The sequence below is a fragment of the Oncorhynchus masou genome, chromosome 28 (genome assembly GCF_036934945.1).
Source record: "Oncorhynchus masou masou isolate Uvic2021 chromosome 28, UVic_Omas_1.1, whole genome shotgun sequence".
NCBI classification, from domain to species: domain Eukaryota; kingdom Metazoa; phylum Chordata; class Actinopteri; order Salmoniformes; family Salmonidae; genus Oncorhynchus; species Oncorhynchus masou.
The window spans coordinates 41,787,205-41,805,953 of record NC_088239.1 but is presented as its reverse complement, the minus strand read 5'-3'; positions in this window follow the sequence as shown (position 1 = coordinate 41,805,953).

Genomic DNA, 18,749 nt, shown 5'->3' with positions numbered 1-18,749 from the left:
CATTTGTGTCGGAGTCTCTACTAGTCTTCCACACGATATAAGTATTTATTTATTCCTTCTCCAATTGGTATGCAGTCATCTGAAAATGCCTACAAAGGGATGCCATTGTAGATTATTGCGATTCATTCATACACCAATGACTTGTACACAATCTGTACAGTACACCCCCCACACCCACCCACCACCACCACACCTTCTCAAGCAGATGACTGAGACCAGCAGGGGGCAGCATAGACTGCAACATACGTCTTGAAAGTTTCTTCCAAACCACTGAGGTGTGTGTTCAACATCAGGGTTGAGGTTGATTTGAATTAAAGCCAGTCAATTCAAGAAGGAAGCTAAAATTCCAACTTACTTTTGTGCAGCAGGGTAGCCTAGTGGTTGGACAAGTAACCGGAAGGTTGCAAGTTCAAACCCCCGAGCTGACAAGGTACAAATCTGTCGTTCTGCCCCTAAACAGGCAGTTAACCCACTGTTCCTAGGCAGTCATTGAAAATAAGAATTTGTTCTTAACTGACTTGCCTGGCTAAATAAAGGTCAAATAGAAAATTGTAAAATGTTATTCCTTATAAATAATTCAATTTTTATCTTAAATTCAAATCACTTTCTGAATTGACTGACATTTTTGTCTCTCAATTACACTTTGTACATTATGAGAAAGTGTGGAGTTGTGTGTCATCATTGTCATCAAAGTGTGTCATCATTGTGCATCTGTGTATAAGTTTCTAATTTACATTTCTTAACTAACTTTATGACCATTATCTAGTCCTTTGTCTCACTTGTTTGAGATGTTTTATTTATTTCCCTTAAATGAGTAGTTCTCTCCCTGTCTCCTCATTGAGAAACAGACCCTAAATGTCAGTTGAACATTTGTGTCAACCAGGTTTCCATCCAATCTTTTTTTTCAAGTAAAGTAAAATTGTTGACAAAATATGCTAGACAAAGCGGGATCATTTTATCGGTCAAATTTGTTGGTACTACCACTTGGGAAAGCATGCAGTTTATTAGGCTAAAGATGAAATAGTTACGATCTTCACAGGGTGGTGAAAGTGCATGGTGATGAGCTTGATGTTCCTTTCCAATAAATATTGAGTGTCTTATTCTGGGGACATGATGAATCAATGCTTGGTTGTGTAACCGATGTGAAATGGCTAGCTAGTTAGCGGTGGTGCGCACTAAGAGCGTTTCAATCGGTGACATCACTTGCTCTGAGACCTTGAAATAGTGGTTCCCCTTGCTCTGCAAGGGCCTCTGCTTTTATGGCGCGATGGGTAACGATGCTTCGTAGGTGACTGTTGTTGATATGTGAAGTGGGTCCCTGGTTCGCGCCCGGGTATGGGTGAGGGGACGGTCTAAAGTTATACTGTTACAGTTGCTGTTTCACAAATAAAAATAATCTTGCTCTTATCCATAAAAAGCTAACGTAGTTAGCCTACCCTCATCTGCTAACTGTTGGCTAGAGCACATTTTGATATATAAAGCAAATAATTTTGTGACAACCATCGGTTGACAATGTGATGGAAACCCATTTAACTTGTATTTTTTATTTGGTACATGAGATTTTAACTGCAAAATAAATGTTATGTGCACTACGTCATGCACAGACTTATCTGTAACAAGTCCAATTGATGGAAACATCTCTGGAAAAATGTGCATATTGTTTTTATAGAATATTAGAATATTCACATGAAAATCTGTCGCCATTTGGATGGAAACCCTAGCTTATGACATATCAATTATATTCTCAAAATTCACAACTATGAATTTTGATTTAGTTCAATTTAAAACTAGGATATGAAACAGATGAAGAATGGGATTTTAGGGACATTTGATTTATGCAAGGCCAATTTTGACGGGACAGCAACATGATCAATTAAACTCGTAAAATGCAACTGAGCGTTATGAATAGAGACTTATGTTAAATAAATAAACTAAAATAAAGGTTATATGAGTATTTCTTAGTCTTCAAGATCTGTGAGTCAATATGACAATATTTAAGTCAAGGAGAAGTCACATTAAGAATAAAGGTTGTAAAAGCATACTTGGGCAGTTGCCCCTATACAGATCTAGGATCAGCTTTCCCTCCACACAACCGAAGTGGGAGAAATACAAAATTGACCCAGGACCAGTGTCTAGGGGCAACTTCACCCTACTCCCACACATCTAGCCAGTAGCCAGGACGTTTCCTGTGATCTGATAAGGGCATTTGCTGAGCAGGTACCAGCAGGTTTCTGTGTGATTGTTCCCTAAACATCATGTTAGCTTTCTTCCGTTACATCAGCATGCCTGGGTGACTCATCTCACCGTGTTGCCCTGAAGCGTGATAAACAAGGCCATTTTGCTTAATACTTACATTCAAATCTTTCCTGTATTGTTTATGATCATGTCCAAATATAACAGAATTAGACATGATTTTGTTTGATCTTTCAATATAAATCTTCACAAATGATAATTTACCCACCTTTTTATTTTGCGAATAGGATTTAGGCCTAGGTTATTTTGCATTATGGGTTAACCTACGTATTTACCTACGGTGATCAGGGCACTTTTGCACTTTACCACTACGTCCCTGATGATAATGTAAATTCGGTATTGCACCTTCAATTCTTCCCTCAACAGACCACTTTTGACCAGGAAACTATTCACCATAAGAAGCTGCTTCTGTCTGCCTGACAAAATGACCATTGGAAATAATCCACGGATCTTAACTTCCGGATGCCAGTCACAGCGTACCTGTCTGGCTTGCCAAGTCCTCAAAAGTATACACTGAAACATGCCATTACCATTCACATATGCTTTCCTTCCTGCGTCTCAGAGCAGAAAGGCGTTTTTGGTGTTGAAGAGAGACAGTAAAGTCGATGGGTTCAAAGTAGCTGGAGAGAGAGAGAGAGACAGAAAGAGAGCTTTAGGAGAGTGCTAAAGCATTGGCGAGGGAAGGGAAGACACCTCTTTTCAATATGTACTGCTGGATCTGGACGGACAGGCGGAGTCTGTCCGGAGGAAGACTTCTGGTCCACACGGTTGTGAACAGGCTTTTTAGTTGAGAGTGGGAATACAGCCTAGAACTCATTCCTGATTTTTTTTCTTCTCTTCTTACTCCCATCAAATCCTTCAAGCAGCTTGCTTATGAACATTCTGTTGACTTTATGTGAAGGTCCCATTGTGAACCAACCTTGCCAAGTGTTGCTTAGCCAAATAGCCTCTCGATCCCAGCATACCAGTTAAACTACGTTTCCAAGTTTTAACATGACACAGTGGGAACATCAGAAGTCCATTACGTGTCATTGTAACCTGTTGTAGGTAATGTATCTTATATTCATTAACATCTATAAAGTCGACAACATGCCATATACAATTGAAACCAACTTACCCTTTTGGCTTTTGGAGAGTATAGTGTGCATTGATATATATACACACATACACACATAGGCATACATGCACACACATAATCCGCACACACACACACTCAGAAATTTTTTCTCTCTACGTTGTACAGATCAGGCCGTGCAGTGCCAGAGGTATGTGAGAGAAGCTGCCCTGGCTCTGTGGTTTGTATCAGTTTCAAATGTTCTGTGAAAAACATTGCTGCTGCTACACACGTATGCCTCTCTGGATAATGATAATGCTCCCGTTGGTTTTCTCCACATTACCTTCAGTACATAATCAACAAGGTGAATGTGATGAATGATGCTATTGGGGAGGTGAAATGTTGCTGGTGATGGTTTACCTCTGTGCGAGTTTGTTTTAAACTTTCCTACAGAACTATAATGATTATAAATGGGCAGTACCAGTCACTATAGTCGTAAAGATCACCCAGAGTGTAAATAAGTGCATAATTACATAGTTCTGATTCCTGCTCTTAGATATTATAGCTAGATTGATGTTTAAACACAGAGACAGGCAGCCATTTACACTCGCACCCAGATCCATGACATCAAAGGCATGCAGTGTGTGTGTGTTATTGAGAGCAGCAGGAGAAGATGTGTAGGACCTTAGTATTGCTCTTGGACCGGAGCCAGAGCTGCAGATGGTCCTGGTTTGTGTTTGTGCAAAATGGCTGTGAGGCTCACGCTTCCCAAGTGACCATGATGAAACACAGCAAAATCAACACGCAGCACGCCAGCACCAGACCAGACTACACACACACACATACACGCACACACAAACCAGACTCCACTCCAGCAGGCCCAGCCTCGGGTCAGCAAAAGCAGTCAAACTCCTCTGAGAGTTCCCGGGTCGTGCTTTTATTAAGTGGCACTGTTAAGACTCTAACTGTTAAGTCACATCGCCTCGATCTGCAATACTCCCTCAAGGAGTTCCCTTAGAAAAACCCCATGACTTTCCTGTAGTGGTTAGCTTTGCATGTGCGTCACTGTCAATGGCAACAATAACAGCTCTAATGAAGGATGCCTACGTAGGTAAGTAGACGGGCCTGCTTTGGACCTACCTACACAAAGTGCACTACCTTAGCAACAACAAACAATAACAACAAGGAGAGAGGGAACCCTGCCTTCCCAGGAGTTCCTCTGGAATGCTAAGCTCCAGTCCACCCTGATGTTTGTAGTCTCAAAAATTAGGTTGTCTTGGCGACAGGGGGGGGGGTGTCTTTGAGGGAAGCCCCACATCTTGCTGAAGTTGCTGTTTGGATTGTCACGGTGCAAAGTTCTTGGAAGTAGAAACAACTAGTCGGCAGCCACACCTTGTGTTGGTTCAGGTCTAGTTTACACTGCAGATAGGGCTTTTGTTGTGGCATGTGTCGAGGCTCTATAGAGATACTCCAATGTTTGGGCGGAAGAACACACCATAAAGGGAATGAATGGGTTCTTAAATTTAAAAAAAGGAAAAAAAAGTAGTACCTTTCAGAGACTGGGTGAAAGAGTTGCACCTTCATATAGTTTCTTGAATGAACCGCAGATTGTTTATCTTTGTAGAAGGAAGTCTAGTTTTGTTTATTAGGATACGCATTAGCAACTACACATGCAGCAGCTACTCTTCCTGGGGTCCAAATGTACAAAACAGTAATAGACAAAAACAACAGAAAATATTACATTAAATTCAAAATAAAATAACAGACAAAAGTTTGGACACACCTAGTCATTCCAGGGTTTTTCTTTACTTGTACTATTTTCTACATTGTAGAATAATAATGAAGACATCAAAACTATGAAATAACACATGGAATCATGTAGTAGCCAAAAAAGTGTGAAACAAATCAAATTATATTTTAGATTTTAGATTCTTCAAAGTAGCAACCTTTTGCCTTGATGACAGCTTTGCACACACCCATCAGCGTTGCAGTTCTTGACACAAACCTGTGTGCCTGGCACATACTACAATAACCAGTTAAAAGGCACTTCAATCTTTTGACTTGCCCATATCACCCTTTGAATGGCACACATACAATGTCTCAAGGCTTAAAAATGCTTCTTCAAACTGTCTTCTCCCCTTCATCTACACTAACTGAAGTGGATTTAACAAGGGATCATAGCTTTCATCTGGTTAGTCTATATCATGGAAAGAGCAGCTATTCATAATGTTTCGTTATTGAATGCGAGAGTAGGGTGACACCGCTAGTGGGTCTTGAACCCAGGCCAATGACAAACACCCGAATCACTGTCCCTATAACAGACATGACTAGAACATGTGCTTATTGGGCCAGTATATTTGTTCCCTGTCCAGAAGAAACCCCAAACTCTCCTTACTGCACACTTGTGTAGATCTGAAACAACTTGATAGGTTTAAGCAATAGGGTGAATGCACTTGGAGGTAAATCTCAGCTCTGTTAAAAGCTGAGAAAATATTTTATTGAGCATAGTGATTAAGGTGTATTATGAAACAGGTTAATATGCCCCACCAACACCATACAACTAAACAGAAAGCCCTTCAATTGCTAAAATAAGTCAATAATATCAATGATAAGAATAGTCATCTTAACTGATACCTGACACACACATGGTGGCGTAGCACATCGGCATACCGTGAAAACAAGAGTTTGTGAGTTCAAATCCCAGGTTGAGGACATATTGAATAGTGTAATTATTGCATAAATGAACATGCACAATACAATCATGTATGTCAAACATGTAATTTAAAAGCACTGTGTGAGTATCTCTGACCTTGCCAACAGACAAAGAGCTATCGTAGCTCACAAATCATGGCCTTGATTGGTTCGGTGATGTGCAATACATTTTTCTTTGGACACATAAATGTTCTTGCAACGTTCCCACAACATGTGTCTAGAACATTAATATCTTATATTCTGAGAACATGGCAACTATGTTCTATGTACGCTACCGTTCCAAAGTTTGGGGTCACTTAGAAATGTCCTTGTCTTTGAAAGAAAAGCAAATTTTTTGTCCATTAAAATAGTATGAAATTGATCAGAATTACAGTATAGACATTGTTAATGTTGTAAATGACTATTGTAGCTGGAAACGGAAGATTTTTTATGGAATATCTACATAGGCCTATTATCAGCAACCATCACTCCTGTGTTCCAATGGCACGTTGTGTTAGCTAATCTAAGTTAGCTAACTTGGCTAATTGATAATTAGAAAACCCTTTTGCAATTATGTTAGCACAGCTGGAAACTGTTGTGTTGATTAAAGAAGCAATACAACTGGCCTTCTTGAGACTAGTTGAGTATGTGGCGCATCAGCATTTGTGGGTTCGATTACAGGCTCAAAATCACCAGAAACAAAGACCTTTCTTCTGAAACTCGTCAGTCTATTCTTGTTCTGAGAAATGAAGGCTACTCCATGCGAAAAATTGCCAAGAAACTGAAGATCTGGTACAACGCTGTTGTGATCACAGAACAGCGCAAACTACCTCTAACCAGAATAGAAAGAGGAGTGGGAGGCCCCGGTGCACAACTGAGCAAGAGGACAAGTACATTAGAGTGTCTAGTTTGAGAAACAGACACCTCGCAAGTCCTCAACTGGCAGCTTCCTTAAATAGTACCTGTAAAACATCAGTCTCAACGTAAACAGTGAATAGGCGACTCCGGGATGCTGACCATCTAGGCAGAGTTGCAAAGAAACAGCCACATCTCAGACTGGCCAGTAAAAATTAAATGTTAAGATGGGCAAAAGAACACAGACACTGGGCAGAAGAACTCTGCCTAGAAGGCCAGCATCCCGGAGTCGCCTCTTCACTGTTGACGTTGAGACTGGTGTTTTGCGGGTACTATTTAATGAAGCCGCCAGTTGAGGACTTGTGAGTTGTCTGTTTCTCAAACTAGCTCCAGCACTGGTATGTACATTTTGGAGCAATACAAGGCAAACTGATAAGAGATCAGCTGATTGAAGAAACTTTCAACCCCCGAGTACAAGAAAGGCTGTTACTTGAAGATGCTAATTTAACCCTTGCTCATTCACTCAGACTTGCTCTACAAATTTAATCTGCCACTGAATGTGCTGCTAAAATAGGTGAAACACAAGCATAACCCATAATGAGTGCTTTCATTGGAGAGCAGTCAATGCAGCAATTACAGCGCATTCGGAAAGTATTCCGACCCCTTTTTCTTTTCTACATTTTGTTATGTTACAGCCTTATTCTAAAATATATATTTTTTCCTCATCAATCTACACTCAATATCCCATAACGACAAAGCGAAAACAGGTTTTTAGAAATGTTAGCAAATGTATCTAAAAAATAAACTTATCTACACAAGTATTCAGACCCTTTGCTATGGGACTTGAAATTGAGCTCGGGTGCATCCTGTTTCCATTGATCATCCTAGAGATGTTTCTACAAATTGATTGGTGTCCACCTGTAGTAAATTCTATTGATTGGACATGATTTGGAAAGGCGCACAGGTGTGTGCCTTTCCAAATCATGTCCAATCAATAGAATTTACTACAGGTGGACACCAATCAATTTGTAGAAACATCTCTAGGATGATCTTTTTAAGGTCCCACAGTTGACAGTGCATGCAAAGGTGGAAAAAGTACTCAATTGTCATACTTGAGTTAAAGTAAAGATACCTTAATATAAAATGAGGAAGGAATGTAGTGAAGTAAAAGTAAAAGTAGTCTAAAATATATATAGTAAAGTAAAGTATAGATAGTTCCTCGGCGTACATATCACTGACAAACTGAAATGGCCCACCCACACAGATAGTGTAGTGAAGAATACGCAACAGTATGAGTGAAAGTAAACACAGACAACTAAGGTGAGGACATTGTGACTTCTTGTGGACAATAGAGCCTTACACTTACAAACTAAGGAGAAGGCCCAATCGAACCCTTTTCACGAAGTGTAACACTTTTCACAAAGACCTGGGTCCAACAGAGATGCACAACAAAGACCTTCAACACGTAAATACATGCATTAATTCTTACCCAAACAGTCGGCAATTCAGGGCAAGGTAGTAGGATTACTGTGAGCGTAGTTCCCAAATGAATCCAAGTGTTGTCTCTCTCTCTCTCTCTCTCTCTCTCTCTCTCTCTCTCTCTCTCTCTCTCTCTCTCTCTCTCTCTCTCTCTCTCTCTCTCTCTCTCTCTCTCTCTCTCTCTCTCTCTCTCTCTCTCTCTCTCTCTCTCTCTCTCTCTCTCTCTCTCTCTCAATTCAATTCAATTCAATTCAATTCAAGGGCTTTATTGGCATGGGAAACATGTGTAAACATTGCCAAAGCAAGTAAGGTAGATAATATATAAAGTGAATATATAAAGTGAAAAACAATAAAAATTAACAGTAAACATTACACATACAGAAGTTTCAAAACAATAAAGACATTACAAATGTCATATTATATATATACAGTGTTTTAACAATGTACAAATGGTTAAAGGACACAAGATAAAATAAATAAGCATAAATATGGGTTGTATTTACAATGGTGTTTGTTCTTCACTGGTTGCCCTTTTCTCGTGGCAACAGGTCACAAATCCTGCTGCTGTGATGGCACACTGTGGAATTTCACCCAGTAGATATGGGAGTTTTTCAAAATTGGATTTGTTTTCAAATTCTTTGTGGATCTGTGTAATCTGAGGGAAATATGTCTCTCTAATATGGTCATAAATTGGGCAGGAGGTTAGGAAGTGCAGCTCAGTTTCCACCTCATTTTGTGGGCAGTGAGCACATAGCCTGTCTTCCCTACGGCGGCCTTTCTCAATAGCAAGGCTATGCTCACTGAGTCTGTACATAGTCAAAGCTTTCCTTAATTTTGGGTCAGTCACAGTGGTCAGGTATTCCACCGCTGTGTACTCTCTGTGTAGGGCCAAATAGCATTCTATTTTGCTCTGTTTTTTTGTTAATTCTTTCCAATGTGTCAAGTAATTATCTTTTTGTTTGCTCATGATTTGGTTGGGTCTAATTGTGCTGTTGTCCTGGGGCTCTGTAGGGTGTGTTTGTGTTTGTGAACAGAGCCCCAGAACCAGCTTGCTTAGGGGACTCTTCTCCAGGTTCATCTCTCTGTAGGTGATGGCTTTGTTATGGAAGGTTTGGGAATCGCTTCCCTTTAGGTGGTTATAGAATTTAATGGCTCTTTTCTGGATTTTGATAATTAGTGGGTATTGGCCTAATTCTGCTCTGCATGCATCATTTGGTGTTCTACGTTGTACACGATGGATATTTCTCTCTCTCTCTCTCTCTCTCTCTCTCTCTCTCTCTCTCTCTCTCTCTCTCTCTCTCTCGCTCTCTTTAACTCTCCATCTTTTGTAACAAGTGTCATATTGTGTTAGTCCGCTCAGAATGAGACCGATATGAGGTAATGATTACATCAAAACAGAGAAAATCAAGGTAAGTAGAGTATTACCTTTAGGCCAACACTACTTACACAGCAGACACCTCTAAAACAAGCATGTGACTAAAAAACAGAACCTGTCCTAGTTCAAACTACTGGCTGAGTTATTTTAATTGTATTTCTAATTATAAAAACATTTGAATTTGAGATCACTCACACTGCCCACATTTTAAAGTGTGATCTGTATAGGCTACTGCACACGTTGGCCACCATACTTCTTTGGTTTCTGTCTATCATCATCTCATTGCTCAACTATGATGGGCTGTATCTATGTAATGGTTTTATAATGACTTTGTGACAGTCCAACAAAGGAAACGTCACAGTGTGTCTTGGCATGTCACACTTCTTTTATTGCCTTCATTACGCTTCTCATTCCGTGCAAAGTCTTGGCCAAGTTATAGTTCTATAATATTTTTTTATATAGTACATCACAGTCTTTAAATCCAGCAACACATTGCTTCTCTTTTTGCTTTGGTTTCTGGCTGGAGGAATATAAAACCTTTCTTCTGGATCATATGATGTGTCCCAAATGGCACCCTGTTCCCAATATGGTGAACCAATTTTGACCGGGGCCCATGGCTCTGGTCAAAATGAGTGCACTGTGTAGTGAATAAACGGCCACTTGGGATGCAACTCCAGTCTTTTCCCCTGTGATGTTTTGGATTGTTAAATCTCTCATGAGGATTTGTAAAAAGGGAGACACTGTGGCCCTCCAATCCTGGCTTCTCACACGGTACACATCTCTGCCTCCCCACCTCTCTCTGGCATGCTTCTGGTGTGAGAGTGATCTCTGTGTGGTTTTCATATGCTATAACTCATCATCACTTAGACGGTCCCACAAAGCTGTCTACTCAGGGGGATTTCATATGTAAGGGAGTTCTCACTGATATGCTCCTTTAACACATAAAGTGAACACAGCAATTACCCCTGAGATGACAATCAGAGAGAGAGAGAGGGAGGGGGGGTACCATGTTGCTGTCATCAAGGCAAAGGGTGGCTACTTTGAAGAATCTAAAATATATTTTAATTTGTTTAACACTTTTTTGGTTACTACATGATTCCACGTGTTATTTCATAGTTTTGATGTCTTCACTATTATTCTACAGTGTAGAAAATAGTACAAATAAAGAAAAACCCTGGAATGAGGAGATGTGTCCAATCTTTGACTGGTACTATAGGTTCAATCAGTAAGCTGGTCTGAATGGCTTGCTCACTTTAACTTCATCCAGTAATCACAATATATTAACATTGTTTTCTCTCTATGGGCCTAGCTGGTATTTAGCGTTATTATCATTATCAGCATAGCGTCACGTTCACTCCTCTTTTAGTCTTAGCCACGTGCAGAATGTCATTCACCTATTACTGTATAACCTATGAGCATTGCACAATGACGCAATTTCACCACGCTTGCTGAACAATCACCTCCTCTCTCAACCCATGAGCATATATCTTGTGACGCATTTAAAAAGTCAACTTAGTGCTCCTAATCTCAGTTTGGTACCTCTATATAAGTCACCTGTCCACAGAAGCAATCAATCAATCAGATTCCAAACTCTCCACCATGGCCAAGACCAAAGAGCTCTCCAAGGATGTCAGGGACAAGATTGTAGACCTACACAAGGCTGGAATGGGCTACAAGACCATCGCCAAGCAGCTTGGTGAGAAGGCGACAACAGTGGAAGAAACACAAAACAACTGTCAATCATGCATGAAACTTATGCATGAAACTTTAGATAAACTTCTCCATAATCTGAGAACGGCGCTCAGAGCCCAAACCAGCCAGAGAAATATCCGACATGTTGGGTAGTCAACCTTATTCATAAATAGCATTATAAATATTCACTTACCTTTGATGATCTTCATTAGAATGCACTCCCAGGAATCGCAGTTCCACAATAAATACTTGTTTTGTTCGATAATGTCCATCATTTATGTCCATTTATGTCCAATAGCTTCTTTTGTTAGGGCGTTTGGTAAACAATCCAAAAGCGCGATCTGGTCCAGTCGGACGAAAAGTTCAAAAAGTTATATTACAGGTCGAAGAAACTTGTCAAACTAAGTATAGAATCAATCTTTAGGATGTTTTTATCATAAAAGTTCAATCATGTTCCAACCGGAGAATTCCATTGTCTGTAGAAAAGCAATGGAATGAGAGCTACCTCTCAAGTGAAAGCGTGTGACTGAGAACGAGGCTGCTGGCAGACCCCTTAGTCAAACAGCTCCCATCCAGCCCCCCTTTTTAAATTTTTAAATTTTAAATTTTAAATTTCACCTTTATTTAACCAGGTAGGCAAGTTGAGAACATGTTCTCATTTACAATTGCGACTTGGCCAAGATAAAGCAAAGCAGTTCGACACATACAGCAACACAGAGTTACACATGGAGTAAAACAAACATACAGTCAATAATACATTAGAAACAAGTGTATGTACGAAGTTAGCAAATGAGATGAGATAAGGGAGGTAAAGGCAAAAAAAAGGCCATGGTGGCAAAGTAAATACAATATAGCAAGTAAAACACTGGAATGGTAGATTTGCAGTGGAAGAATGTGCAAAGTAGAAATAAAAAATAATGGGGTGCAAAGGAACACAATAAATAAATAAATACAGCAGGGAAAGAGGTAGTTGTTTGGGCTAAATTATAGATGGCCTATGTACCCCTTCACATCTAGCGGAAGCTTTAGAAAGTGCAAAATAACCCATATCCCACTGTGTATTCAATAGGGGTGAGTTCAAAAACTACATCTGGGACAGAGTAGGAGGCAGTTCACTCCGGGCACGCTATTCATCCAAAAGTGAAAATGCTTCCCCCTATCCCAAAGAAGTTAAAGAAGGATTTTAAGCTTTTGGACACTTGAGACATGGATTGTGTCTGTGTGCTATTCAGTGGGTGAATGAGCAAGACAAAATATTGAAGTGCCTTTGAACGGGGTATGGTCGTAGGTGCCAGGTGCACCGGTTTGTCTCAAGAACTGCAACGCTGCTGGGTTTCACACTCAGTTTCCTGTGTGTATCAAGAATGGTCCACCACTCAAAGGACATCCAATCAACTTGACAACTGTGGGGAGCAGTGGAGTCAACATGGGCCACCATCCTTGTGGAACGCTTTCGACACCTTCTAGTCTATGCCCAACTAATTGAGGCTGTTCTGAGGGCAAAATAGGGGGTGCTCTCAATATTAGGAAGGTGTTCTGAAAGTTCTGTACACTCAGTGTATGTTATTGGCTTCTAATATCAAGGCTCACGCTACTATTACATGAGTTATAAAAAACATCAGTACAATATGGACTTGTGTGCTCCATTGAGAGTATTTTCTTACGTCAGAATGTACAATATTCATGTCGTAGGCCTCACCAAACAATGTTGGTGGGGCCTGTTATTCTGTTTGAATGTTGCTCCTGAATCTCTATGATAAATATAATCATTTTTTCTTCAGTGTATTTTTAACAGGGCTCAGGTGTATTTTTAATTGTTGAAATAAGTCAATTCAATCCAGAATACTTAGATTTAATTGACAACCAAAATAGCAGTGCAGATAGCACTATTTTGCTTAGCGCAGAGATGTGTTATAGGTTATGAATGTGTAGACATGATTCTTTTCAGACTTTGCGGAGCAGCAGAAAGATCAGCATACCCCAAATCCAGAGGTTGTGAGTTAAAATCAAAGGTGGGGTCATATTGAAAAGTCAGTACTAAGTGATCATGTTATCATTGTGTAAATTTTTTTTTACACTATTTCCTCAGCGTACCACTTAAAACCCTCCTACCATTTAATTACTTTACCTATAATGGTTTGGGACACCTGGGACCATCATGTGACAAAAACCTCCAGGGGACCACGACACAATGTCTCAAGAACATGCTTAAAATGTCCTCAGGGATGTCCCCAGGACAAACCAGGAACTAGACAAAACCTCCACGGGACCATGACACAACGTCCCTAGAATGTTCAGGGTACCTTCAGGGGACCATGACACAACGTCCCAAGAATGTTCAGGGTACCTTCAGGGGACCATGACACAATGTCTCAAGAATGTCCTAAACACGTCCCCGGGACAAATCGGGATCTATAGAAAGGACTCCCTTGGGAAAGGACTCCCTCCTCGTTCCCTTGGGACCATCAAACGACGTTCTTAGAACATCAGTGGGATAATGTTGCACTAAAACCATTAAGGGGACCTAATGATAACGTCGCCGAATGTCCTCAAGACATTCCCTGTTTGCTGGGAACTCTATAATTATGATGGATAGTCTGAAGTAAAGCAGTCGTGGACAAAAGATTTGTTTCCTTTGCCTCATGTCAAAGATGGTTGACAATTACAGATGTCATATTTTCTACAGCGTTGTACTGTATTTCCCCTAGAGCCTGTACTTTCTAACTTACATCACATCCATCGCAAGCTTTCATCTTCTTTCTTGTCCTCGACTCAATCAAAGGAACATAAGATTTAGGGAAAGTAAACACTCTGGTTTTATGATTGCCCCCTTCATAGTACGGAGTGGTCCATATAATTGAGTCCTCAGTGTCTATTTTTGGGATACTAGTGGGAAAGAAACCCCAGGAGACTAGCTGGGAATGGGACTCTCACGTTCTCTTTCCCATTCACTGATTCTTCAATCAAGAACCTGGTCTGTGTTTTTTAAACTGTTGGAAACATGTATAAAGACCACAAAGGAATATGATTTTGTGCTATGTTACTAAATTTATCATTTTTTCCCAGCTGAAAGTCGAAAATTCAACCATTTATCCATTTGTCTATTTTGTGACAAAAAAAAGACAACGGTATCCCTCAATTCAACAACATTAACAAAAGAAAAGACGTCCTGTATATCCAGTTTTACAACACTGAGCTTTACTGACGGAGAGGGTAGACCAGACCATCTGCCTGCTCTTAACACCGACTCCACAATCCCCAAACCACCAACATCCCACAAACTCAAATGAATGTTGTTTCACTGTGAGTAAAAGTTTAAACAAACAGAAATAACAGCAGTCAGCGTCTTCGCTGTTACCCTGCGTGTGCCATAATGAACTGCTTGTTCGGTTGGAATTATAACAAGTTATTTTGGAGCGCTGTAGTTAGAGGCCCCATGAGGACACTGTACTATTACTAACAGTTATAATGTACTCTTAAAAGACGGGAATACTTTTGAACAGTAATGCGTCCCATTAATTCATATTGGCAATTGATTATTATGTTACAATAATCTCATTGGTTGACAACCTGATATAAAGATGTGTTAAAGAATGCAGGATGCTACTAAAGTAGACCCTTGTCTCTCAAAAGATTCATGCTTACCAGCTCCTTAAAATATAAATTAGACACTGAGTTATTAAGACCACCAGGAGAAAAAAAAGGTCCTATTTTAGGACTATTTCATGTATGTCATTTTAGATATCCTCTCTATCAAACACACCACTCATTGGGCTTTAGAAGAAATCTAGTCTGGAGAGCGAAAGAAAAACAACCACACTAGGCTGACTTACAGTGCCTTCAGAAGGTATTCATACCTTTGACTTATTCCACATTTTGTTGTGTTACAGCCTGAATTCAAAATGGATTCAATAGATTTTTTTGTATCACCCATCTACACCCACTTTTGCAAAATTATTGAAAATGAAATATAGAAATGCAGTATCTCATTTACATAGGTATTCACACCCATGAGTCAATACTTTGCAGAAGCACCTTTTGCAGTGATTGCTCTTGGTAAGTCTCTAAGCTTTCCACACCTGGATTATACAACATTTGCCCATTATTCTTTCAAAAATTATTCAAGCTCTGTCAAATTGGTTGTTGATCATGTAGATCATTTCTACACAACTATTCTCAGGTCTTGACATATATTTTCAAGTAGATTTATGTTAAAACTGTAACTTGAACGCTCAGGAACATTCACTGTCTTCTCGGTAACTCCAGTGTAGATTTGGCCTTGTGTTTTAGGTTATTGTACTGCTGAAAGGTGAATTAATCTCCCAGTGTCTGATAGAAAGCAGATGGAACCATGTTTTACTCTTGGATTGTGCCTGTGCTTAGCTCCATCCAGTTTATTTTTTATCCTGAAAAACTCCCCAGTCCCTAACAATTACAAGCATACCCATAACGTGATGCATCCACCACTATGCATGAAAATATGGAATAGTAGTACTAGTGGTATAGTGGTACTCAGTAATGGGTTGTATTGGATTTGCCCCAAACATAAGATTGTGTATTCAGGACAAAAAGTGAATTTCTTTGCAAATGTTGCTGCAATATTACTTTAATGCCTTATTGCATACAGGATGCATGTTTTGGAATATCATGGTGAAATCCCTGAGAGGTTTCCTTTCTCTCTGGCAACTGATTTCAGGATGCCTTTGTCTTTGTAGTGACTGGGTGTATTGATACACCATCCAATGTGTAATTAATAACTTCACCATGTTCAAAGGAATATTCAATATCTGCTTTTTCTTTTTACCCATCAACCAATAGGTGCCCTTCTTTGCGAGACATTGGAAAACCTCCCTGGTCCTTGAAATTCACTGCTTAACTGAGGGACCTTACAGATAACTGCATGTGTGGGGTACAGAGATCTTTATTTTACCTTTATTTATCTAGGCAAGTCCGTTAAGAACAAATTCTTATTTACAATGACAGCCTAGGAACAGTGGGTTAACTGCCTTGTTCATGGGTAGAACTACAGATTTTTACCTTCAGTTACTGGCCCAACACTCTAACCACTAGGCTACCTGCCTAGTGAATGAGGTAGTCATTGAGGTAGTCATTGAATGAGGTAGTCATTCAAAAATTATGTTAAACACTATTATTGCACACTGAGTCCATGATACTTATTATGTGATTTGTTAAGCACATTTTTACTCCTGAACTTATTTAGGCTTGTCATTACAAAGGGGTTGAATACTTATTGACTCAAATTTCAGAAAACATAATTCCACTTTGACATTATGGGGTGTGTAGGCCAGTGACAAAACATCTCTATTTAATCCATTTTAAATTCAGGCTGTAACACAACAAAATGTGGAAAAAGTCAAGGGGTGTGATAATATTGGCCCATAAAGTAATGTTAAAAACGTAAAAGCGCTTCTCTGTAAACCCCCATCACCCCACAAATAAACCCACAGTAGAGAATGTTGCTCTGCTCTAATTTTGTTTATCATGAGCTCATAAACGTGCGATGTATCTTTTCCACTGCTATCACAGAAATAATGGGTATCTAGGTGTTGCTTCCTTTATAGGAGTTTCCACGAATGAACTCTGGCTAGCCAAGCTATATACTTTGCGACTTTCTTCACTCTGTAATCAAAATGCTTCTTTCATGAATATGTAATATGTAATTGAATAACTTCATTCCCAAACAGAATTCCCACAGGCTTCTAGAACTATACAGTGTAGTACTTTTGAGTTGTAAATTATTCACCAATGAACAACAGGATTTCAAGCGATACATTCACTGACATCCTGACATCCTACAATCGCTGACGTTTGACTTCTTTCTCAAACTTCAAGAGTTAAATGCACTTTAAGAGGCGCTGAACATGCCCGTTATACTGTGTTGAAAACGAACACAATAACATGCTCAGAGAGAATGGGCTGTGATCTTCAACATCATAGTTGTAGAGTTACATTATGGCTAATTTAAGTTAACAGCCACTTCAATGACAATAAAAAACACAGTAAGCTCAATAATGAAACCCATGAGCTCTTTCCAACATGGTAGTTGGAACCAGACAAACAGAAGCATACTTTCCCCTCGCATCAACAAACAACGAACTACTGCAGAGGGTTATTACGCCTTTTATAAAACGAGGTACTTTAAACCTTCACTGGCTGGCAGACATTGTTTTGCCTTTAATGAAAATTATACTCACATAAAATACCAATTTTATTTAATACAGCCCGTCTAGACTATATTTTTATTGTCATTAATGCTAGTGGCTAATTACTATTTTATTGTGTCAGTCGATTGATTTTTTTCTCTCCTTTGTTTTTCCAAGTTTTTGTCATTCTTTCTGTCTCTGGGGAATGCTAGCCAGCAGCCACCCACATAGACACACACACACATACACGCATGCACACAGACAGAGACTAGCTGCTGGGGAACTGAGGGGAGAGCTGACTTCTTGTGGCATGATCGTAGTCTGTGGTCGTCTGGTGTCTATTTGTTTAACCATACTTTTCTTCATCATATGAAAGAATAGACTTACATTTTTCCTGGAGGGCACCCGGTCCTGATCATTTATCTGGTCTCAGTTTGGTCTGGTGGGTAGAAGTGATGTCTGGATTCATGTCCTGGTATCAACAGGCTACCTCTCTAGACAGTTGTGATAGTGGTGGGGGTCCTGACCATGGAGTTGATTGTGTTGCCCACTCCTGACCATGGAGTTGATTGTGTTGCCCACTTTGACTTCAGAAAGCCACAAGTTGTTTTTTTTTAGAACCAAGTCCTTTCAATTGAGCAGATTTTGAAGAAAGCTACAAATATGGATTTGTGTTGCCTGACTGACCACCTATGTATCACGTGCGTGATGAGCAGTGTTGAACTCAAATCTTTGAGTCTCGTCCCCACGTCCTCTGTCTGTTTTCCTGGTTGTTTTCTCATTTAGGATATCTGACTGCAGCACTGAACTTCAACCTTAACTGTCGTTTCTCCAGGGAACCAGCTTGTTTCAAGCTAATTCAAATGTCAAAGTGGCTATTTGCACTGTGGTCAGACACACGTCGCCTCTTCCCTCTGCTCCCCCCCCCTGCTCCCCCCCCCCCCTGCTTCCCCCAGCCTGCTCGCTCCACTAAGTCATAAATGTCTATCGGGTCAGATTCTCCGATTTTGTTTTTCTTCAAAAGTGTATTTTTCATTTTAAAAGCATGCCTGTGATATTTTTTTTAAATTCTGGTATCGCACTGAGATAAGTCAGGTTCTGTATTTTATATAGTTTCACTAGAATATAAGTAACCAAATATTCTTGTGAAATGTTGTAAATGTTGTACCAACTATACCAACCAAAA